At 36.1% G+C, this 26,359-nt stretch overlaps 1 protein-coding gene across 2 annotated transcripts in view; it reads right to left on the reverse strand.

Annotated features, from left to right (window-relative positions):
- The window catches only part of TYRP1 (tyrosinase related protein 1), a 268,825-nt gene that overhangs the window by 167,453 nt on the left and 75,013 nt on the right, over window positions 1-26,359 (reverse strand). For both annotated transcript variants that reach the window (XM_063609865.1, XM_055294556.2), the window contains one exon: window positions 12,286-12,329. The gene's annotated coding sequence lies outside the window, so the exon portion shown is untranslated. The remainder of the gene's footprint in view (window positions 1-12,285; window positions 12,330-26,359) is intronic.

Here is a 26,359-nt window from a genome sequence, read left to right on the forward strand (position 1 = left end):
GTATGGGTGGTCCCCAAAAGCTGCTTCCAAAATCTCTATGCAAAAAAAATCTTGTTTCCTTAGATAACTCCTAGACAGCTGTGCTCCTATGGAAACTTTTGGAATAGACCCATACAGAGAAATTACGAAAATAAGAGAAAACGAAATTAAGATAAAATTAAAAAGAAAAGAAAAAGAAAAAAACGCAGAAAACCTGTGAAACACCTGGTTTTGGCAGCTTTTTCTCTCACCAGAGGCGGCATGTTTCAGTGCCATCTGTTAGGCAGCCATGTTCTGCTCGTCCTTCTCCGGGTACGTTCCCCTGTGGACTGCACAGGATCCGACTGGCAGCAGATTGCAGCCGACCCCAGCACTGAAGCCTCCCTGGGATTTGTAGCCCTGCAGCCTGCCGGGCGGAGGTTATCTCTCCAACGCGGCCCGTCTGCAGGCTCTCATTTTGACCTTCCCAAACGGTATTTAAAGCAGCAATTAGAATGACTCCCCAGCGCCCAGGCTATTTCAAATCTTTTAAATGTTTGAATACATTGCTTTAACATGTTGACCTTTCTCTGTACCCAGTGAAACTAGGCCAAACAAACACATAAATAAACTACTTTGGTTTCTGACCGAAGAAGAAATTGCCATCTTAGCATTCTTCCTAGAGCTCCTGCATACCCCTGTCTTTCAGCTGCCAACAGAACATAGGAAAACAGCCAATCATTGAAATGCACAGCTGTGTATTCCTTCACACATTGGTTTCTCTTTCCTATGTGTTCAGTGATAATTCCAAACATCTATTGAATTACAACTAAAGGATCCTATTTCATGCAAGTATAGTCTCTGCTTAAGCAATTACTAACATCTAGTTTATTTTTTTTTATTTTTTTTATTTTTTTTAAGATGGAGTCTCGCACTGTCGCCCGGGCTGGAGTGCAGTGGCGCGATGTCGGCTCACTGCAACCTCTGCCTTACAGGTTCAAGCGATTCTCCTGCCTCAGCCTCCCGAATAGCTGGGATTACAGGTGCCTTGCACCATGCCCAGCTAGTTTTTTGTATTTTTAGTAGAGATGGGTTTCACTATGTTGGCCAGAGTGGTCTTGAACGCCTGACCTCGTGAACCACCCGCCTCAGCCTCCCAAAGTGCTGGGATTACAGGCATGAGCCACTGTGCCAGGCCTAATATCCAGTTTTGTATTTTTGTATTTTTTTTTAATGAAATCTCATGTGGAAGAAAAGGCCATTCTAGAAAATTTTAACATTTTCTGATACATGACAATGGAAGAAGCTCCATTTAATTTTCCTGCCATAATTTCAGAGTCCTTTGGTTTATGTTTTGTTGGTGTAAACTTTCTGTGTGATGGTCCTTTCTGACAGCTTCGGTTTTTCTTTGACTTTTCTTTAACAATCATCTTCAGAGAGACAAGTGCTTTTTTGCAAATCCAGTCCTCCGAGCATATGTAATTGTTGCATATTTTACAGAAGCTTTCGGAGAGAAATGAATAAGATAGTTCACATTTTACATCACACAGCAATAATTACTTTATTAAATAATTTAATTTAATTACTATAAATTCTCCCCAAGAGATATTTCTGCTCTGCCCAAAGTCTTGTGTCTCTAAATTCCTACTGGGTCTGATTTCATATTCTAGCTCTCTTTCTTCTTTATGTACACCTATAATGTACATAAATAACCTATATATTGCCTCACACTGACTTCTCAAATCTTGCATCATTTCACCCATTATACTTTCACAAAACAATGGACCCTCCAATTATTGGGATATATTCTCCTGGGAAGGCAGTGGGGACTAGAAATAACTGCTTTTGTCTTCATCTAATTCTTTTTTATTATTTACTTTTCACTGTGCTGACATACCTTCCAGCAAATTCAGACAGAAATAAGCCTGTCTAAGGGAACAAAATTGGTGCAAACTGTGACAGGATGGTCCCTGAGCTATACAAAATTCATACTTTCAAAAGATAAATTCTAGCTATATGCTCTGCATTGGAGTATATTCTCCTTATAAAACATTTTTAAAGGAGTTTTAGCACATTTACATATTGTGTATGAGGCAATTTAAAAAGAAGATGAAAAACAACAATAACCCCATATTTCTTTTTAGCTTTCCTGTGATTGTTAGTAGTTGACACCTTGCTTGCAATGATTTGTTAATATTTTCATTTTCATGGTTTTATATATCAATATTCATCTATAAATTCATATTCTAAAAGTTACCCTAAGAAAGTATCATGGAGAATCAAAATATAAAATGAATAATTCAAGCTTTTGATGCAGGAAAAACATGTTCAAATTGGTTTTATTTAACTTAAAATAACAATAGTTTTAATTCCAATGAATTCAGTTTTCAAAGAAAATAGGAGCTACTTAGCTTATTATTCATATAGCTCACGCTAAGCATGAGAAACAAGGAGCTCTGTTTATGTTGACATTATTTGGATGGAAGCTGCCATGTATAATAAGATGCTATGTCCTCCTCTTTTTATGAATCCATCCACTAACCTCCTTGTTTAGCTGCACCGCCTATGCATAGCATGACTCACCTTGGGATCCTTTGGAGTTGTGTCCCCTGAGATTGGAAATGGGGCATCCCTACTGCTATGTTATCTTTTCCTGCCTGATAATCAGTACACTCTGTTATGAAGAATTAATGCTTGAAAGTGACATTTATAATTCCCAAATGTGTAGGTATTTATATATCAAAAATAAAATTGTTAACTGAATTTAACAAAATCAAAATATAATGAATTATATTTTCAGCCTATCTGTTTTAATCCTCTTATCAAACAAGCTGACTGGCACCATTCTGGCTGGGTTGGGTTTTTTAAGATTAGGACTGGCAAATAAATTGTCTTTCTTTAAAAAGAAATCTAGGTGCCAGTGGTTGACACTGTCTGAGTACTTATTGTGGGCTAGATACTGCTTCACTTATTTTCCATGTAAGAAGTCTTTTATTCCTCACAACAACCTAATAAGTTGGGTGTAATTATTATCACTACTTCACAGGTTAAAAATAAAAATTAAACAAAAACCTGAGGCACAAAGAAATTAAACATCTTTGTCAAACAACTAAAAATGTTAGAATCAGAATTTTCACCCAGGCTGACATCAGAATCTGAGTCTTTTGTCATGTGCTATAATTATAAAATATTCAGGGTCCCTAGTGAGTGAGGCTTAGAGATCACACAATATCACCAGACAGATAAGTGCTAGAAGCTAGAGTATAAAGCTTAATATTTTATTTTCTCCTTTCCTTTTCAAAAGATATCAAATTGCCCAAAGTAGAAACCTAAGAATCATGATGTTTTCTTTTCTCTCACTGATATGGTTTGGATGTTTGTCTCCTCCAAATCTCATGTTGAAATGTAATCTCAGTGTTGGAGGTGGGGCCTGGTGAGAGATGTTTGGGTCATGGAGGTGGATCACTCATGAATGCTTTGAGCCCCCACACACAGTCCCTATTGTAATAATGAGGAGTTCTTGCTCAAAGTTCATATGAGATCTGGTTGTTTAAAAGAGCGTGGCACCTCCCTCCTTACTCCCCCTCTTGCTCTATGATATGCTGAAATGATTTGGCTGTGTCCCCACCCAAATCTCATCTTGAATTCCCACGTGTTATGGGAGGGATCTGGTGGGAAGTAATTGAATCATGGGGACAGGTATTTCCTGTGCTGTTCTCGTGATAGTGAATGAGTCTCATGAGATCTGACAGTTTTAAAAAAAGGTGTTTCACTGTACAAGTTCTTTTGTCTGTTGCCATGTGAGACATGCCTTTTATCTTCTGCCATGATTGTGAGGCCTCCCCAGCCACGGGAAACTGTTAAGTTCAATAAAACTTTCCTTTGTAAATTGCCCAGTCTTGCATATGTCTTTATCAGCAGTGTGAAAATGGACTAATACGGTAAATTGGCACCAGCAGAATGGGGCGTTTCTGAAAATACGGAAGCAACTTTGGAACTGGGTAACAGGCAGGGTTGGAACAGTTAGGAGGGCTCAGAAGAAGACAGGAAAATGTGGGAACGTTTGGAACTTCCTACAGACTTGTTGAATTGTTTTGACAAAAATGCTGATAGTGATATGAACAATAAGATCAAGGCTGAGGTGGTCTCAAATGGAGAGGAGGAACTTGTTGGGAATTGGAGTAGAGGTAACTCTTGTTATGTTTTAGCAAAGACACTGGCAGCACTTTGCCCCTGCCCTAGAGATTTGTGGAACTTTGAACTTGAGATAAATGATTTAGGGTATCTGGTGGAAGAAATTTCTAAGCAGCAAAACATTCAAGCAGTGACTTGGGTGCTGTTAAAGGCACTCAATTTCATAAGGGAACCACAGCATAAAAGTTTGGAAAATTTGCAGCTTGACAATGTGAAAGAAAAAAAAAATCCCATTTTCTGAGGAGAAATTTAAGCCAGCTGTAGAAATTTGCTTAAATAATGAGGAGCTGAATGTTAATACCCAGGACAATGGGGAAAATGTCTCCAGGGCATGTCAGAGGTCTTCATGGCAACCCCTTCCATCACAAGCCCAGACGTTTAGGAGGAAAAAATGGTTTTGTGGGCCGGGCTCAGGGTTCCTCCACTGTATACAGCCTAGGGACTTGGTGCCCTGCATCCCAGATGCTCCAGCCATGAATAAAAGGAGCCAAGGTACAGTTCAGGCTGTTGCTTCAGAGGTTACAAGCCTCAAGCCTTGGCAGCTTCCATGTGGTATCGAGCCAGCAGGTGCACAGAAGTCAAGAATTGAGGTTTGGGGACCTCTGCCTAGATTTCAGAAGATGTGTGGAAATGCTTGGATGCCCAGGGAGAAGTTTGCTGCATGGGTGGGTACCTCATGGAGAACATCTGGTAGGGCAGTGCAGAAGGAAAATGTGGGGTAGGAGCTCCCATACAGAGTCCCTACTAGGGTACCATCTAGTGAAGCTGTGAGAAGAGGGCCATCATCCTTCAGACCCCAGAATTGTAGCTCCACCTGACAGTTTACACCATGCACCTAGAAAAGCCACAGACACTCAGTGCCAGCCTGTGAAAGCAGCCAGGAGGGAGGCTGTACCTGCAAAGCCACAGGGATGGAGCTGCCCAAGACTGTGGAAACCCACCTCTTGCATCAGCTTGACCTGGATGTGAGACATGGAGTCAAAGGGGATCATTTTGGAGCTTTAAAATTTGACTGCCCTGATGGATTTTGGACTTGCATAGGGCCTGTAGCCCCTTTGTTTTGGCCAGTTTCTCCCATTTGGAATGGCTGTATTTATCTAATGCCTGTACCCCCATTCTATCTAGGAAGTAACTAACTTGCTTTTGATTTTACAGGCTCATAGGCTGAAGGCACTTACCTTGTCTCAGATGAGACTTTGGATTTTGGACTGTGGACTTTTGAGTTAGTTCTGAAATAAGATAAGTCTTTGGAGGACTGTTGAGAAGGCATTATTGGTTTTGAAATGTGAGGACATGAGATTTGGAAGGGGTTGGGGCAGAATGATATGCTTTGGCTGTGTCCCCACCCAAATCTCATTTTGAATTCCAGCGTGTTGTGGGAGCGACCTGTTGGGAGGTAATTGAATCCTGGGGGCAGGTCTTTCTATGCTGCTCTTGTGATAGTGAATAAGTCTCATGAGATCTGATAGTTTTAAAAAGAGGAGTTTCCCTGCACAAGTTCTTCTCTTGTCTGCTGCCATGTGAGATGTGCCTTTTACTGTCTGCCATGATTGTGAGGCCTTCCCAGCCATCTGGAACTATAAGTCCAATAAACCTCTTTCTTTGGTAAATTACCCAGTCTCTGAAATGTCTTTATCAGCAGGATGAAAACAGACTAATACATATGCTGCTTCCCTTTGCCTACCACCATGATTGTAAGCTTCCTGAGGTCTCAACAGAAGCCAAGATGTTGGTGCCATACTTGTGCAGCCTGCAGAACTGTGAACCAATTAAACCTCTTTTATTTATAAATTACTCAGTCTCAGGTATTTTTTTATATTAACACAAAAACTGCCTAACATACTCACTATCCACCTCTAGTTGTTAACTAATTTATGTGAATTCATCCCTAGAAATAGGTCTTGAATCTCTCTCTCTCTATTTTTTTTTTATGGAATCTTGCTCTGTTGCACTGGCTGGAGTGCAGAGGTGCAATCATGGCTCACTGCAACTTCCACTTCCTGGGTTCAAGTGATTTTCATGCCTTAGCCACCCACGTAGCTAGGAAAACAGTCACGCACCACCACCCCCAGCTAATTTTTGTACTTTTTTTTTTTTTTTTTTTTTAAGTAGAAATGGGGTTTTGCCATGTTGGCCAGGCTGGTCTTGGATTCCTGACCTCAAGTGATCTGCCTGCCTTGGCCTCCCAAGGTGCTAGGATTACAGGTGTGAGCCACCTTGTCCAGTTAATTTTTTTATTTTATTTTATTTATTTATTTATTTATTTATTTATTTATTTATTTATTAGTAGAGACAGGGTTTTGCCACGTTGACCAGGCTGGTCTCAAACTCCTGACCTCAAGTGATATTCCAGCATTGGCCTCCCAAAGTGTTGGGATTACAGGTATGAGCCAATGTGTCCGACTGCTCTTGAATCTCTTCATTCCTATTCCTGCCTTAAGCATCTGTTAAGTTCTAGGGAGGTATTATATAAAAGGAGTTGTTTAAACTGGAACCAGAAATTGAATCTATACTTGAAGAATAATGTCCAACCTCCTCTAATTTGCCTGAGACCCTTTATGAACGGGTTACACCTTACATTTCTAACTCTCTCTTTTCTTCTCTTAGGGAGGGACAGTCTTGGCTCAGGCAGTCAAATTGGTATGTGGGGGAGAATTAAAGCAGCTGTGCCAAAGCCTTACACATGCTAAAATCATAAAATGTATGGATCCTAGAAAGAAGCCAGATAATAACCAAAGAGAGAAGTCTTCATAGGTAGTCAAAACCAAGCATCTAGAAGCACATAAGTGAATCAAATTTAGGCAGAAAACATGTATGTTCATAGATGGTGGACGGATGTGGGAGGAAGGGCAGATTGCTTACAAAAGGACAGGAATGAAGCACAGATCAACTTTACTGCTACCCTACTTCTCTGACTCAATCCCACCATTCACCTGTCATGTACATTTCTTCAACTATGCATAAAATGCGTCCATTTGCTCATTCTAAACTCCAATTCTAGAATAACTTCTAGTCTCTGTTCATGTAAACCATTTTTCAAGACACACCCAACCCCTTTGTCATAAAGCCTTCTCCAGGAAGAATCCTGTCAGTCTCCCTTTTGCCTGAACAATTTTGCAGTACTTACAGTTAATATTACATAACTTAATGATTCATTTCTTTGACTTTTTTTTGAAGTGGATTTTTACTTCCACCAAACCTTAGGTTTTTTTGACAGTTATTACGGATGAAGAGGAACAATTTGCTTCTTTCCCCATGTTCTTCTTGCTCTTTTTTTTTAGAAGCAAGGTGATAATCTAATGGACTCATATTCCACAACATGGTTTGTGCTGTATTTCCTAGAGTATGTGGTGGCGAAAAATTAAAGGGTACTGCCACTGAGTTTTCTTCTTCTATTTACTTGGGCTGGATTTCCCTTTCAAAGCAGAGCTTGAGATGAAAAATAATATATAAGTATTTTATGTAACAATATGTTTCCACAGATTAGGAATGAGGTACAGGTAGAAGAGAAACGGGACAAAAGAAAGCAAATTTGGAGATGCATTATCAAGTTGTCCAACAGCATGGGTGACTAGTTCTTGATCCAGTGTGCCTTTCTGAGGAACTCTCTGAAGTGTACCCCAAAATGTCTCCCTCAGGAGAGAGAAGAGAAAGCATTTATCCAGCAGTTTCCATCTTCCATTGGTCAAGGTAACCACATGAGTATTAACTTTCACAAACTTTCATGTGAGTTCTGAGCAGTTTAGGCTGATATTCTACTAAGCCAATGAAAAATAAACCCTGTGAGAAACAGTGTGAGGAGCCCTAGGGTACATGTAAGAGTTACATGATTTGAGCCCGAGGTAAAGGTACTGACAATTTACACTTATGTAAAATTGATCCAAGCTTTAGAGCTGTTCGCTACAGCAGTGGCTGGAACAAGAAGTGGGGCGAAGGAGATTCAAAGCGGCGTAAAAGAGAATCTTATTATACTGCATAAGATTATTTCTGTAAGAGGACATAGGTCTTATCTCTGATCAATTCTAAAAAACTTTTTTTGTTTTTACTTTTGCTTTGTATCTCCACTATGTGAAATTTACAAAGGACTGCCTTGCCAAAATCCTTGCAACACTGCTCTTTAGTCCTCATGTTTTTAACTATTGAGTGCATCATAACTCAGTCATGTCTTTTGCTCATTGCTTGTTTTGTGGTAAGGTTAACATTTGGTTGTAGGGAGAAGATGAACCTTCACTTAGTCTTTGTATGTAAGTCACAGCTTTTAGAAAGTTCTGCATTAGGGATTACCATAGTAAGCTAAAAATACTATAGCAATTTCTTTTCCATTTTCTTTATGGTGTATATATATTTCCCTTGGACAGTTAATAGAAAAGGGTGCCTGGGTCAAGAAAAAATATATTATTACTGACTCCTGCAGGTAGTACTATTTAGTAGTGTTTTAAAACCTACCATGATTTTAGTTTATTATAAGTTTTTTTAATATATAAGACTGACCACCAACTTTTCTCCCATAAAAAACTCTCATTCTCTCTCTCTCTTTCTTTTTCTTTCTTTCTCTTTCTTTCTTTTCTTTCTTTCCTTTCTTTCTTTCCTTCCTTCCTTCCTTTCATCTCTCTTTCCTTCGTTCGTTTTTTCTTTCTGTCTCTCTCTGTTTCTCTTTCACACACATATACACACACACACACACACATGAACACACACACACGAACACACACACACGACAAGTTGAGGAAAGACAAAAGCCTGAATTTAAGAATTGATTTTGGAGGTAGAAACTTCTGGTTCAAGAACACATTGGCAGAGAAAAGAAAGAATTAAAGTTCAGTCTTTATTTATTCATTTCTTTTTTGGGAATGAATAGTAATGATGAATATATAACCATGTTACATAAGTTATACCCTAAAAATCATATATCAAGAAAATTTAGTGTTCTAAATAAATTTATGATAAAATTAAAAGGCTGATAAAAAGAACACTTATTAAGATATACTACATTTTGCCAAAATTGAGCTGCATAAAAAATTAGCCTGAGTTTCTTAAGAAACTTACTCTTTTTAGCTATATGCAATTTCTCTGTTTATAGAAGAAACAAAGGACACCATTTTTGCCAGTTACCCATATAAGACTTTACCTTGGGGACTCCAGTTACTATTTACTCTCCCAGATAAAAAGCATTTAATGACCAAATTATGCAAATGGGTTTTGTTTATGATAATGTTAATTTTGGGGAAATGACATGATCAGAAATGTACATTTGAAATGATGGAAGCGATGCGTAGACTCTAGAGAAAAGGAGTGTCATCTATATTTTTGTGGCGCTCTATTTGAAAACTACTGTCTAATTCAATAAATTGCCTTGAGATAACCAGCCATCTAGAAAAATAAAATATTTAAAAGATTGTTTCTTTCTCTAGCCACGAAAACAAAATAAATTACAGATGGGTTAAATAATTGAATTTAAAAATCCCTGCAGGAATAAATAGTGCTATTGGCTGAAGTAAAGATTAGTGAACTCTAAAACATCAATAGACATTGTTCAAAGTGAAGAATAGAGAGTGAAAAATATTGAAGAAAAGTGATTAAAGGCTCAGGGACCTGTGGAAGCACAGCAAATGGTCTAACATACATGCAACTGGAACCATAAGAAAAAGAGAATAAAAATGAAGCATAGACAATATTTGAAGATATAATGCGTAAAAATTTTCCAAATATTATTTTTAAAAAACACATTTATTTAGAGACCCAAGAAGTTTAGCTAAACCTAAGCACAGTAAGAACAAAGAAAGCCAAACCCAGATATACAATAACGTTTTATAAAAACAAAAAGAAAAATATTAAAAGGAGATACCCAATTACTGGTGTGAATTCTGTCTCATGCATTGATACTGACTTATCTGACTTATATATTCACCAAAATAAATCATATTTTTACCCATAAAATACATTTGAATATATTTCAAAAGACTGAAATCTTACAGAGTATATAATTTGACTAAAACCATGCAAATTAGAAATTAATAACTGAAAGGTATCTGTCCACTATTAGTTTCCTATTGCTGCTGTAAAACAATTATCATAAACTTGCTTTAAAAACAGAAAAAAAATTCATACAGTTCTGGAGGTCAGAAATACAAAATGAGTCTTACAGGTATACAATCAAAGTGCTGGTAAGGCTGGTTTCTTCTGGAGTCTCCTGACAGAGACATTGTTTGTTGTCTATTCTAGAGTCTGGTGGCTCCTAGCATCCCTCAGCTTGTGGCCACATCACCCCAAAATCCACTTCTGTTGTTTGTCTTCTTTTCTGTAGTCAAATCTCCCTTTGTTTTCATCTTATAGAACTCTTGAGACTACAATTAAGGTATACCCAGGTAATCTAGGATAATCTTCCCATCTAAGACCCTTACCTTTATACTTGCAAAGCCTTTTTCTGCCATGTAAGGTAACATTCACAGTTTCCAGGGATTATTATGCAGATATCTTTGGGAGCTATTCAGCCTAACACATTTCTTAAATATTTGCAAATTTCAGACACATTAAGTAATCTATGCATCAAAGAAGAAGTCATAAGAAAAGTGAGAAAAATATTTCAAACCACAATAAAATAAAAACAACTTATAAAAATTAGTAGAATGATGTTAAAGTGGTGCTTTGAGGAAAATTTGTATCAGTAAATGATATTAGCAAAGGCGAACAATTTAAAATCAATTATTTAAGCTTCCATCATAGAAAATTTTTTTAAAAAAACAAATTAAATCCAAGTTATGTAGATAAATATAAATATTAAAGATGAGAACAAATGTTAATTAATCAGAAAAATAAAATAGGGATAACTAATAGAATCAGAAGCTGAATCTATAAAAGACTAATAAACTTGATAAATTCCTGGTGAGATTAATGGAAAAAAAGGGAAAGCATTGGATGAATGTCAGAAATGAGAGATGTGATATCACTGAATATTTTATAGATAATAAAAGGATAATAAAGGATAAAGGATAATAAGATATTGTGAACAACCTGATGCAAATAAATTTGACAGTTTAGATGAAATGGATAAATTATTTGGTGACACAAACTACCACAGCTCACACATACAAAAAATAAACATTATGAACTTTTCCAAATCTATTAAGTAATTAAATTAGTAATCAAAACTGTTCCTATGAAGAGAACTCTAGGTCCAGATGGCTTCACTGGTGAATCTCTCAAACACCGAAGAAATAACGTCATACAAACACTTTCAGAAAGTAGGAAAGGAGCGATAGACTGTGTGCTGTGGCTCAAGCCTCTATTCCCAGAACTTTGGGAGGCTGAGGCTGGAGGATCATTTGAGCCCAGGAGTTTCGGACCAGCCTGGGAAACATAGTGATACGCTGTCTCTAATATGCAGTTTCCTAGGGGGACAGGATCCAATATGTGTATATATATATGTGTGTGTGAATATATATATATATATTTAGCTGGGTATGGTGGCACACGCCTATAATTCCAGCTACCTGGGAGGCTGGAGGGGGAGCCTCCAGCTTGAGGCCAGGAGTTCTAGGCAGCAGTGTGCCATGATTGTGCCACTGCACTCCAGCCTAGGTGACAGAGTGAGATGCCGTTTATTTAAAAAAAAAAAAAAAAAAAAGGAAAAGGAGGGATGGCTTTCCAAATTATTCCATGAGGCCAGCATTATTCTGATACCAAAATCTAACAAAGATATTATGAGAAAAGATAATTGCAGATTAATATCTTTTATGAAAAAAAGTTACAAAATATTCGAAAATATGGCACTATTGAATCCAGCAATACTAAAAAGGGTAATGCGTTAGGACCAATAAAGGGCCAGAAATGCAAGTTTACATTTAAATGTAGTTTAGAACTTTAAAATAATAAAAAGTCCATTTTAAAACTAACCAATATAATTCACTGTATTAAAAAACTATGAAAGAAAAAACATAAATCATCTCTCTATACATAGAAAAAGCATTTGATAAAATTAAACACTCATTCATGATAAAAATTTCAACGAACCAGTAATAGAGGGAAGTTTTTCAACCTGATAAAGGACATCTACAGAATATCCACAACAAATATCAGACTTACTGCTTTCCTTCTGAGACTGAGGAACAAGTCAAAGCTGTTCACTCTCCTTACCTTTATTTGATAATGTTCTGGATTCTCCAATTAATGCGATAAGCCTAGGAAAAGAATAAAAATAATAGAAATCAGTATTGTCTCTATTCACAGAAGACATGACGGTCTTTGTAGAATATCCTAAGAACTTTCCAAAACAGATAATAAAATTAGTAAGGAAATTTTTAAAAGGCACAAGAACCAAGTGCATTACACAAAATCCATTATATCTCTCTATACTAAAAAAAATTACCAAATTAAATATTGCTTACAAAAGCTCCCAAATAATAAGTTCCTAAGAATAAGCTTAATTTTAAAAGTATAAGACTTGAGTACTGAAAATGACAAGACATTTTTGAGAGCAATTTGTAAAATGGGTCCCATTTTTTGTGGATTGGCAGACTAAGTATCGTCAAAAAGCCAAGATGTCAATTCTGACAATCAAGTTATAGAGTCAATGAAAACCTGATAAAATATTTATTTGTCAAAATTGTTGACGATGCTCAAATTTATTTTTTAAAACTAATTTTTAATAGTCAAAAAAATTTTTAAATAATAACATTGCAAGACTCAGACTACAAAAATCAGGACAGTGCAATATAAGAATAGACATATAAATAAATAGAACAGAATAGGACATCTAGAAATAGATCTATACATATACGGTCAATGGATTTTTGTAATGGTGGCATCATAATTTAATGGAGGAATAACAGTATTTTCAATTCTTTGTGCTGGAAAGAAAAAATGGGAAAAAATGAGAATGGAAAGTTAGGCAGGGAAAATTAATATGAAAAACAAGACCTCAACCTCTATTTCATACTTCACCCACAATTTATTCAAGGTTGATTATGGCTTTTATTGTGGTGGCTTCCTTTGTCCTCTAATAATCCATCCTTGATTTTTCTTAGTTGCTATGAATTGATACTCATATTGCCTCTCCAGGCATTTTGTCCCTATTAACACAATTTTTTAATTAACCATCTCTATATCTGTGTGGAGACATGTCTCTTTGTCTGCCACTCTAACTTTGTCACTTATATTAATTTCACAAATCTTGTTTCTAGAATTAAGATCTGCCATCTGACTTCTATAATTATTCTATCATACCCTTGCTGTCAATGAACCTAATTCTGAAATGGTATCGCCTGCTGTGATCGCTGGCTTGCAGAGGAGAGCTACCACTAAGCTTTTCAATAACTACTATTCCCCACTATTAGTACATTTCTCATTTCTCTAACAAAAAGTATCCATTTTTGTCAGTTTGTGGATGTTCTGGCCTTACATAATATTGTCTAGTTTTGCAAACCCAACTTTTTGGTCTGTTTCTTTCCTTCTTCCCCATCTACTATAACAATTTCAGAATTTATAAGTCACTTAATGGGGACCATCTCTTGCTCCAAGTTTCCTATGGGCTATCCTTGCAAAGTATTAGCACTGTCTCTTGCAGTCTTTGCTGTAATATATATTATATTCCATTCCCTTGATCGAGCACCCTCAGTATCCTGTTTAATTGTACATGTCTTAGTTAATGACAGTGAATTTAAGCTAGATCCTGCAGCTCCATATAAGGTATAAGCCCTGCCCCCTTTCCCTTAGAAAGCCAATATTTTCTTAGTTCAGTTTTGTTGTGAAATGGTTATAGATGTGGTGACCAGGAGGGCAGGTGGGGACAAATCATGAGAACAGGTATTTTGTCTTACAAGCCAGAGGACTTTCCATTGACTTCAAGCCACAATGGTGCACTAGTCTCTCACAAGAAGGAGTATGCCACTTCTGTGCATCCAGATTCTTGGGGCTTCAATATTTTCAAGTGTATTCCGAATGTCCCCATTTCACATCCCAGAGTACTTTTCTTTACTAATCATAGCTTTAATCTCAGCATAGCAGACCTGGCTGCATTGAGATTTTAACCTACTCTGGAGCTCTGCTACTCTTACAATTAAATACTGGGCTACTAGGCATGGTCTTGTGCCTTTTCTGTCTTTTGACTGAAGGAGACTGGAATCTGTTTGTATGCCAACAATAAATTATGTTGGCATGTTATGAGGCAGACTGCCCACAGAAGAAGTAGGGTCCACACCTTGGGAATCCCCAGAACTAGCTTACAATTTTCACTATTAAACCAATTTGGAATTTGTCTTCATTTGTTGATACAGTAATTATTTAAATACTCAGAAATAAATCTTGCTAAATATGTGCAAGAACTCTATATGCAAAACTATAAATACAGGCATACCTTGGTTCTGTTGTTGTTTCTATTCCAAAACACCACAATAAAGTGAATATTGCAATAAAGCGAGTAACAATGTTTCCCAGGGCATATAAAAGTAATACACTATACTGTAGTCTATTAAATGTTCAATAGTGCTATGTCTAAAACACAATGTACACCTTGATTAAAATATTTTATTGCTAAAAAATGCTAATGATCAGCTGAGCCTTCAGTGAGTCATAATCCTTTTGCTGGTGGAGAGTTTTGACTCCATGATGATTGATGCTGACTGATCAGGGTGGTGGTTGCTGAAGGTTAGGATAACTTGGCAATTTCTTAAAATAAGAGAACAATGAAATTTCCTGCATCAATTGACTGTTCCCTTCATGAAGGATTTCTCTATATCATGCAATGATATTTGATAGCACTTTACTCACAATAGAACTTCTTTCAAAATTGGAGACAATCCTCTCAAATCCTGACAAGCCTTTAATAACCAAATTTATGTAATATTCTAAATCTTTTATTGATATTTCAGTAATGTTCACATCATCTTTTCCAGGAGTAGTTTCCATCTCAAGAAACCACTTTCTTTACTCATTCATAAGAGGCAACTCCTCAGCTGTTCAAGTTTATAATGAGATTCCAGCAATTTAGTCACATCTTCAGGCTTCACTTCTAATTCTAGATCTCTTGCTATTTCTACCATATCTTCAGTAACTTCCCCCACTGAACTTTTGAACCCTTCCAGGTCATCCATGGGGGTTGGAATAAACTTCTTCCAAATACCTGTTAATGTTGATATTTTGACCTCCTCCTATGAATCATGAATTTTTTAATGCCATGTGGAATGCTAAACTCTTTCCAGAGGTTTTAAACTTATTTTGCCCAGATCCATCAGAGGAACCCCTATCTATGGTAGCTATATAGCCTTACAAATTTTTTCTCAAATAATAAGACTTGAAAATTAAAAATTACTCCTTGATCCATGAGCTACAGAATGGACATTGTATTAGCAGGCATGAAAACAGCATTCACCTCCTTGTACATCTCTATCAGAGCTCTTGGATGACCAAGTATATTGTTGATGAGATGCAGTAATATTATTTTTCTGAGCAGGTCTCAACAGTGGGTTTAATATATTCAGTAAACCACTGTAAACAGATGTGCTGTCATCCAGGCTTAGAGAGCACAGGGAGAGTAGATTCGGTATAATTCTTACAGGCCCTAAAATTTTTAGAATGGCAAATAAGCTTTGGCTTTAAATTAGCATCACCGCTGCATTAGACCCTGACAAGAGGGTCAGCCTTTTCTTTGAAGCTTTGAAGGCAGGCATTGACTTTCTAACTATGAAAGTCCTAGATGGTATCTTCTTCCAATATAAGGCTGTTTCATCTACATTGAAATATGTTTTTTAGTGCTGCCACTTCCTTCAATGATCTTAGCTAGGTCTTCTGAATAACTTGCTGTAGCTTCTCCATCAGCACTTGCTACTTCACTTTGTACTTTTATCTTATGGAGGAGGCTTCTTTCCTTAAACAACATTAACTGACCTCCTCTAGCTCTAGTTCTTTGTATATTTGAGATAATAGTCATTTATCTGATATGTCTTTTGCAATTATTTTTTCCCACTCTGCAGTTTGTCTTTTTATTCTTTTCATGATGCCATTTACAGAACAAGTGTTTTTAATTTTAATCAAATCCAGATTATCAATCATTCCTTTCATGTATGGTGCCTTTGGTGTAGCATCCAAAAAGTAACAAAGCCATGGTTCTACAGATTTTCTGTTACGTCATCTTCTAGGAGTCTTATTGTTTAGCATTTTACATTTAGGTTTATGACCCATATTGACTTAATTTTTTGTGATGGGTCTAAAATCCGTATCTATATTCATTTTCTTTGCATGTAGATGTCCAGTGGTTCCAACGACCTGTGTTGAAAAGACTATCTTCTCTATATTGTATTGCCTTTGCTCCTTTGTCAAAAATTATTTGACAATATTTATGTGGGTATGTTTCTGGGCTTTCTTTTCTGTTCCGTTGATCTGTCTATTTTTTACCAATACCATATTATCTTGATTATTGTAGCTTTATAATATGTCTTGCCATTATCTAGTTTTTTTATGCTCTTGGATTGGAGCAAGGCGTGAAGTGCTGTTGCATTCCACGCACATTGTTGCTTATCTACTATCTCACCTGTACGGCATGCAGTGACAGCTCAACAATTATAAATAATTTAGGCAAACTCTACTGATATTTTAGCTTTACTTGGTTTTGTCCTAGATTAGAGTGTTGTGCAAAACAACAGGTAGGGTGAGAACAACTTTGATAATTTACTCATATCTCCTGAAGTATGTTAAAAGGAATCTAAATCAGAATTCTAGCAACACTTCCTGGATTTCATGGTTCATTTTCCCAGTTATCTTTACCTAGTTTCTCTTCAACACTCTCTTAAGCTTCTTTTTGCCAAATAGCCTAACCCTCCCTCTGTAAGATTTTATTTATCTAGCCCCTATTCACTTGGTTCTTACTATATTTCTCTCCCTTTGTTCTTTAAGCTCTTACATGGATTCACCTTCTCTTTCTCGGGGCTTTTGACTGATTCTGTTTCATAAATGAGATACAATAATGGTGGGATGATTCACAGATATTCTCAAAGTCCTCATTTAAAAAATCTATATACATATTGCAAATAACATTTGTTAATGTTAAATTTATTTTGAGAATGCAAACATGTTTCCTGTCAACTTAAATAATCACTGACATTTACTTTTTAACATGTAATAGCAAACACTATTTCAAGCATAGTATTTTATATATTTTATCCTAAGTACTTAGTTCTAAGTACTTGTATCCTAAGCACTTTATTCTAAATCATTTTATTATAAATACTTTATTCATTTTAAGTCTTAACAATCCTATAAGAAATGTAAACACTCTCATTTTATAGATGAGGAAACTGACATACACTAGTGTTTGGTTCTGTTGTTCAAGGTCATAAATCAATAAGATTATTATTTCTGAATAATAGTCATATGGAAATGTGGACTCTGAACCCAATGAATTTGCCTCCAGAAACTTAGAGAGTAACATACAGCCTCACTCCTCCTGTTTGTAGTTATAAGAATCCTGCCTCATGCCTAAAGGGATAAAAATTTGTTAATGCACATTGTTATGAATAATAGATGAAAATTTTCTGCTGAGTCGAATAACATAGTTCAGCATATGAAGAAATATATATCAGCAAGATAATTTTTACTATTCAACATAAACTTCCCTGAAGTCCTCTGCTGAAATACCCTATCTTCTAATTTCTGTTGTTTTTGTGCTTACTTGGTCATTAGAATCCACAGCTGGGGTAATTAGCAAGCAACAAATAAATGACTAAATAATTGTTGAGGATTTTATGCTACCTTATGAGATTTTTAGAAACAAAAATCAACAAAAACATGTAACAACATTTTTAAAAATCCCATAATACCTGTCTTTAAGGTCCTTGCAAAATATTGAAAGAATAATACGTAATAAAACACGTATATGAAGACTGGAATTGAGCGTAGCAACCTACAAAAAATAACTACAACTATCAATGTAGTTGAGAGATAAATTTACAGTCTACCCTCTAGGAAGTTATCTAGGAACAATAAACTGGGCAACTATAAGATGAAAACCTCCTGAAATTTCACTGAGACAGATGTGCTTACCCCTTTTAATTACCAGCATAGATGAGCACTGTTAAGGTGGGGAGATTGACTGCTAATTGGATTTGATGTTTGAATTTATTCCACTTTCCATTAGAAGACAATCTGGGAAGTTTTACAAAAAACTAAATCATTGGATTATTAAAATGAATTATTATTGGAGTCGTGCATTGGGATAATATTCATGCAGCCATTGAGTTTTAAAATTGATTTTCTAGCACGTGCTATAAACTTTTTAAACATTGAGGAGAGAGTAGTAAACAAAACATGCAAATCTCATGTCTTTGTATAGCCTACATTCTGGTGGGGAGATACAAAATAAAGCAATAGAAATTTATTACGTGATATAAATAATATATAATGTCAGGGAGTATACAGTTGTTGTGATAAAGGATGCAGTAAGAATGGAGGTTCTCCAGGAAGGCCTCTCTGAAGGGCAATATTTGAGAGAGAACTGAATGAAGCAAGAGACCAAGGGATGATGCTATTTGTGGGAAACAGAAGCAAAGGCTGAGGAAACAGCAAGTTCAAATGTCTGAGAATAGAGTGTGCCTGGGATGTCTGAGGAATTAAAAAGAGGCCAGTAAGATGATGGCATATATGACATTGCCAGCGTTTATTGAAATGGAATAATATTTGTGATAAATAGCCAAGTAAAAAAGAAAATTCAAAATAGTGTACATAATGTCATATACGAAAATTCCTAGCTACGAAAGAAAATAAAACTATAGCAAAAATATGCTGTATACATAGATTTAAATATATATAGATATATGTAAAGAAATGTGAATATATGTGTGTGTGTGTGTGTGTGTGTGTGTGTATGACATACCACTTACCAAATATATTACCAGTTTTAATTTAATCACTCGTTGTGTATTTGGTTTTTTCTTTGCTTGCTTTTCTGCATATTATTAATTTTACATATGTGTCTTAATTTTATGTATGTGTCTTAACTTAAAATTCATCTAGTGAGCATACCAGAGCTTTACAAGCTTACTTCTGCTAAGAAGTTGAACCTGGGCTTTGATTTTTATAAGTGGCATTTACATGACATCAAAGGCAGAATGAGAAATAGAGTATAGGGATATGAAGCTAAAGTCAATTGGATAATAGAAATTTATGGAATAAAACAAGCAAATGAATGTACTGGGAGATGTATACAATAAACAAGTTTAAAACTTAGAGATAAGCCAAACAAGGAATAGAAAAGGATGTAATGAACCTAGTAAAGAATGGTTCTGGGGACTTAGCAATGAAGAAGTGGTATATAGCATTTTGATGGATAATCAGGCAGAACCTTAACATGATTGCTGGCATTAACGTAATAGCAATACAAAGTTAATGAAACATTTACCAGAAATTTAACATCCATTTATCATTATGTGTTATCTTTAATCAAGGACATCTTTAAAGAGAACTGTCTGTAGATTCAAACGGAAAGTGTTTTCCACGAGTGGGTTAAACATTGAATATTTTAAGGACAATCAAACAAATGCATTTCCTTTATTCAAGTGCATAACCTTGGAATTATGGAAAAATAAGAAAATCTTTATTAGCAAAATAACTTTTTTTCAATAAAGTCAGAAGAAACAACAGTATGTTTTGACTGTTTATTTGCTTGACCTGACACCAATCATAGTTGCATAAAAGAGACATATCAACTCGTACAAATGCCTTTGAGTCAGGATGCTATCCTCCAACGTGGAATTTTATTTTATAGTAAAATTGGTCAACTGGCAGTTAAATGGTCCAAACTCCTTTCTACTTGTGCCATTAGTTTTGTTTATCACCTGAGACATCGTAATTTTATTATCTGTTAAATGAGGAGAGCAGCACCAGCCTCTATCAAGGAGAGTGAAAACAGTGATGACCATTCAATCCTACAACATGCATCGGTGAAAAATAAGTTTTTTATTTTTATAAATCATGCAGTTTTTATGTGGCCACTGCACTTTCCCATATCCAAATATACCTGCAGTCTTTCTTGTAATAAGCATATCCATCTTCATAGCTATTTAGAGGAGATGCATAGAAGAGAATAAATAAACATTTGGGTGGATATATAAACCGTGTACATAGAGGTTTTCGGTTTTTTCCACTGGTGTGACTTTCCTTTTTTTTTTTCATTTTATGAATTTTATACTTTATATATCTATCACCTAGTGTATTAATAAAACCACCTTAAAGCCAGCACAGATGCAGTGTACCTTGCAAAGTGAGTATGTAATAACGACACAGATGCTGCCCCGTCTCTAGCTATGCTATTTTCATCTGCTCACGGGGTGCGCATCTGTGAATTTCTGGCTAAACATCATTACTGCAGTGTTGGTATTTACATGTTCAACCCTAATATCAGAACATGTAGTTTCTGTGTTTTCTCTAACAGTGTAGAAAGGTCCCTGCCCTTGGAGTCTTATGACTTTGGTTTGCTTCTTGTCCTTTCCCTTATTGTGTAACATAGTCTTTCTAGAATTCTTTTCTGTCACCCTTAATACGTGACTGATTATTTAAAGGGTTGTTATGGGATTTAGTAAACTCGACTATGTATAATCAGTTTTCAAAATATAAAACATTATCCAAATGTGTGGGTAACTGAAATGTCAAAATTTAGAACTTCTAATTTGCTACTGTGTTTACAGCTTTTTCTGTGTTATGCAGGAATAAGAAGTAGGAGGTAAGGTTTCTGACAAAATGTAGCTAATGATCCGATTAGTGAAACTATATTTATAATACAGAAAGATAAATAATGCACATGGGCACAATAATGAAGAAAAAACATAATTCAAAAGTAAAAGGGAAGTCACTTGGTAATCAAAGTTCAATGGACAAATAAAATATGAACAATAAGTGTGGTAAAAGGCAGTAAAGGAGGAAAACGAGTTTTGTGTTGAGAGGAATGTGTGAGTTGAAACTTGAGGAACTGGATGGGCAGCGTATAGGTGGTGTAAATCCTTCATGCAAAAGAGCTAAATCAAGAAAGCCACGCAGAGGAAAGACAAGAAAAAAAAAGAAACAAAACAAAAAATCTTTGATTATATTTCACTAGGGATAGTGTATCAGGCTCTTGACATTGACAATTTGAAATACAACAAAACATTTGTGTTGAATACTTGAAAAATGAATAAAGATCTAATGAGGATCTTCAGGGAGTCTTTTTTCCCCTTTTCTGTAGGTGAATGCAAAATATCTAATGAATAGCAGAAATGGGAGTTGGACTGAGACACAAAACAAAGTTGCGACAGATAAGGCTAAACAAATATGGAAGAAAGATATCAGTAGAGAAAGCTTGATTTGGGGTTGTTGAAATTTCATTCACTAATACAATTTTAAAAGGTAACAACCAATTCCTCATGAGAATAAAATGTGGGAGGGAGATGGACATAGACAAAATACAGAGGAACAATATTTACTAGACTTTTTTAACCTGAAATGTCTGTATTATTGTTGCAAACAGATTTTGGCTTTGCAACAGCATCTAGTCTGGAAGTGTTCGCTTTTCTCAGTTCATTATAAACAACTAAAATAACTTTTTAGGACAACCAAATTCTCTGTTACCTGGCCCCAATTCAGTTTCAGATGATTCAGCAACACCAGTGTTGATAGAACAGTTACTCATAGCACCTACTTTAATGCAAAGTACAGAGTACAAGCACAATAAATATTGATGGTGGTGACACCAGACTATGATAAAATGTTCCTTTCTAGTTCTACTTTTGTTAGCCTTTCTCTGTCCTTCTCATTTCAAGCTTCCCCTCTTTTCCATGCAAGATGAATACCCATGGTCATTTAATCACCTTCCCTCCTCAGTCCTAAAGACTGCTATGCTTTATATTTTTATCTACAGTTTGATTTAGGACCATATTTTAAAGATGTATTTGCACAGTACATCAAGTTTTAAATAAAACATGCAGTAAAATTTTAAGTTGTATCTCTAATATTCCATTTATTTCACTAATTTATTAGTTTTGTCACTGAGATAAATTATACAACCAGCTTAAGTTATATAGCTGATGTGAATCCCTATTTTAATCTTCGAACATAAATAGCTCTATTAATAGTAGCAGTTTGTTCATAAGAACAGAGTCTATATGTTAATCTATAATCTTCTTATTCCTTACCATGTTCTATATTCCAATGTCACATCTGAAAATGGCATTTCCAATATAGATTTCTATTCTCAGAAATTCTTTTGCTTCTGTCATCCATTCATTCATTTATTCATTTAACCCATATATCCATTCAACATTGATTGGGTGCCCACTATGCACTATGCTGAAAACTGGGCTCATAATAGTACAGAAAATCATCATAGTCCCTGTTGTCATGGAGGCTGCTAATATTGGAGAGATAATAATAGAAGAGAGACAGTACTGTTAAGACACCTGAGTGCCTGAGCCCCTCCCTTAATCCTTGTGTTTTGCAGGGCTACATCCAGGGTCCCCTTTGGTTCTGCCCCTCCTCATGGGGTGAAGAAATTGCAGGACCAAGTATATGAAGTTAACAATTTCAATATCATGCTTTGGATATCTGGGACCCCAGTGTTCACTGCTCAAATGACCCTAAACCTACTTCTTCCCTGGATCAATCCTCTGACATTGCAGCCCCAATGCTATTCACATTCTTAAGCCTGAGTGTATTCGCAGGCCAGAGATCTGCACTGGAGGTTCCCTCTAGTGCTGGAATATTTAGAGGCAGTAAAAGAATGAGTCAGACCATTTACTTGGGGCCTCTATTTGTTTTCTGGCCCCAGGTCCTACAAATAATGGATAATAAATAATATAAATAGATGCAAAAGTAAAACAATTAAAGGCTGATGTTATGTAAAGACGGACTAATTTGCAGCTGATTTGTAGTACCTCTATTCTTATCTCCAGGGAGGACTAGAAGTCTGGTCGGATAGGAATCCCTTGGCCAGCATAGGGAGTAAGTGTACTAAATAGTGATTTATGGTGTGCTACATTAAGTGTGAGTCTCCTCTGGAGGCACCCTATAACATCTTGTCTACACTGTTTAGTAAAATTTAATAGATTGATAGTTTGTACCTGGCTTACCTAGTTAAAACGCCTGGTTTTAGTTATGTGACCAGTAAAGAATAAAAGACTCCTCAGTGATCTTGTGCCTTGACACAGAGGGGTCTGGCATGGATCCTGTTGATTTGTAACATGAAGACAAGAGCATCCAGAGAAACTGGGGAAGGGTCCAGGAAACTGCACCTGGACATGTCAAATCCCTTTGATGTTTACCTATGCTTTTTTAATCCCTTTGTGCTACACAGCTTACCTTTATCCAAGCCTTTATTAGTATATCCTGTAGAGTCTTGTGAATACTTTCAATTACCTAATGTGTAATTCATGCAGATGCAGATGCAATAAAAATGTAAGGAATGAATTGGGATGGAGAATAATGGGGGAAATAAACACTACTTTAGTTCGGGGGCCTTGTACGGCCTCTTTGAGGAATTAGTATTTAATCTGAGATTCAACGAATAAAACTGAGCTGCATCCATGCAGAAACCATGAAGGGCACTTGAGTCAAAGGAAAGAACAATAGTCTGTTTGGAAGCGTTTTTCTTTTTCTTTTTTTTTTTTTTAATTATACTTTAAGTTTTAGGGTACATGTGCACAACGTGCAGGTTTGTTACATATATATATATATACATGTGCCATATTGGTGTGCCGCACCCATTAACTCATCATTTAACATTAGGTATATCTCCTAATGCTATCCCTCCCCCCTCCCCACACCCCACAACTGGCCCTGGTGTGTGATGTTCCCCTTCCTGTGTCCATGTGTTCTCATTGTTCAATTCCCACCTATGAGTGATTTTTTTTTTTTTTTTTGCTTTATTTTAAAATGGAAGGTAGGCTGATACAACTTGACTTTCCACAAAATAGACCCTAATATAACCTTTTGTATTTCCAGCATTAATATCCGTATTCTAGAAAAGAGACACTCAGTTGCTCTTCAGGTCATCTAAGTGAGTAGGCTCCCAGTATTACATTTGAATTCCTTGTAGAAATAATCAAAGGGAATGGAACATGAAGCAAGAAATGACTTAAAAACCCAAGACCTGCCTAAAAGAAGGGATAGAAATTTCTTTTACAGGGGTTCATTTTTGAAAGAGTCATTTGAAGTTCTTATAGGAGAGGTTGCCTATCTCTCATATTGAAGACAGTTTATTATGTCACCTCTTGTCTTTCCCTAAGAAGATTCTGTTAAAGTCTGATGTAAATAATTTCTTGTCTTGTAAAACCTTTAGATGTAATTTAATGATGTGACAGGACATTCTAAAAGTATAATAAATGTTACAGTCATGGACCTCATAACATGAAAAATATATGGGCCTTTTAGCATTCAAGGACTTTCTTAATTGTTATAATAATAAAAAATTACTTTAAATGGCTCTGTTAAGACAAACTTCTGGGCCAGGTACAGTGGCTCATGTCTGTAATCCCAGCACTTTGGGAGGCTGAGCCGGGCAGATCACAAGGTCAGGAGTTCGAGACCAGCCTGGACAACGTGGTGAAACCCCATCTGTATGAAAAATACAAAAATTAGCCAGGCATGGTGGCACATGCCTATAATCCCAGCTACTTGGGAGGAGAATTGCTTGAACTTAGGAAGCAGAGGTTGCAGTGAGCTGAGATCATGCCTTTGCATGTTTTAAGACAGAGTGAGACTCTGTCTTAAAATAAAATAAAATAAATAAAATAAAATAAAATAAAATAAAATAAAATAAAATAAACTTCTGAACATGGACCATGTAGATGTTCCTTTTCTCAAACTTGGTGTCCTGATTAGGAATAGCTCCAACAAAAATAAAAATAAGTAACATTTTATTGCATGTAAGAATATAGAGCAAAAATTTGCCCAGTAAAGCTGAGCTTAGAGAATGCAAGGGCCTCTCCTGTATGGTAAATCAAAGTGATCAACGTTACCACTGTGGACTTCATAAGTCCTGTAATGAACCTCGTAAAACACTGAATGTACAAATGTACACACTCTCACAAACACACCAGTGTGCATGCACACACCTACACACACATTTTCTCCAGAACATTAGATGCCAGAATGAACTTGGTACACACACCAAGACAGAATTATTAACTACCATGTATCTTTGATGAGGATGAAAAATCCCTGTAATTAAATGAACCTTGATAATTGACATTACTTGTTTCAGGTTTGTTTTAGGCTATCAAGGCCATTTGATACAACTTCAGGAATGACAGAAAGGGTAAGATCCTTCCCTCTTTAGGGGGTGTTCTTGCTTCATTTAGTATCACAACTTTCAAGGAAGCACTAGGCCCTGAAAATGCACATATAAATGTCTTACACCATGCATTATGAGCTATGCAAGGTTAGGTCTTTGGCTACAAGGCATTATAGCTGCAGTGACAATTACATGAGGTATGTTACTACCCCTGTTTGGTTTTTCTAAAACTCATTTTATTCAATGGCTGGTGAGGCCTGCTGGGCAAGTTTGCTTTATATTTCACTTAGTTCTTTCATTTCCATTCCCTGATTCTGACCTAGTATTCCTGCTGAGAATTCCATTCTCATGGAGTTTTGAAACTTCATGAGTTTTGTTTCTGAAAATGCTGAGGCTTTTTGGAAATCTATATGTTTTCTCCAACCTCAGTTTGGAGGCTCAAGTTACCTTGTTTATACTCAGCATTTCATTAGAGAGGTTCTGTCCCATTTACAATAGAAGGACTCATCACTTTTCCCTCCTTTCTTAAGCTTTCTTTCCAGGCTTCAGATATTGAAGAAGGGAAATGTGTCCTATTTACTGGCCTTCCAGAATAGGGGTCAGGGAGGGAAGGGAAATCACTGTATTTCACACAGAGATTATATAATATGACTACATCACATGCTGTTTTTTTCTCTATTTCTCCTTCCTATTCACTTTATTAGGCATGTTAAGGGACTATAAATTACATTTTAGCTAAAATTAATAGCAAATCAGTTTTGCTAATTTGATTTTCCTGTATTTTGACTGGTGGTGATGGCTGAATGTAACACTCAGAAGACTCCTTCATAAAATGGGAAAAGATAATTTGTATTTGTTGCTCCCTTGAAATTTCAGTGTATACTCATTGGAGATTTCGTACAGGGATGGAAATCGCCAAGACTTTTTTGAACTCTATGTTTTCCTCTTTTCCTTCACAAAATA

This window comes from Symphalangus syndactylus, chromosome 9 (genome assembly GCF_028878055.3).
Source record: "Symphalangus syndactylus isolate Jambi chromosome 9, NHGRI_mSymSyn1-v2.1_pri, whole genome shotgun sequence".
NCBI classification, from domain to species: Eukaryota; Metazoa; Chordata; class Mammalia; order Primates; family Hylobatidae; genus Symphalangus; species Symphalangus syndactylus.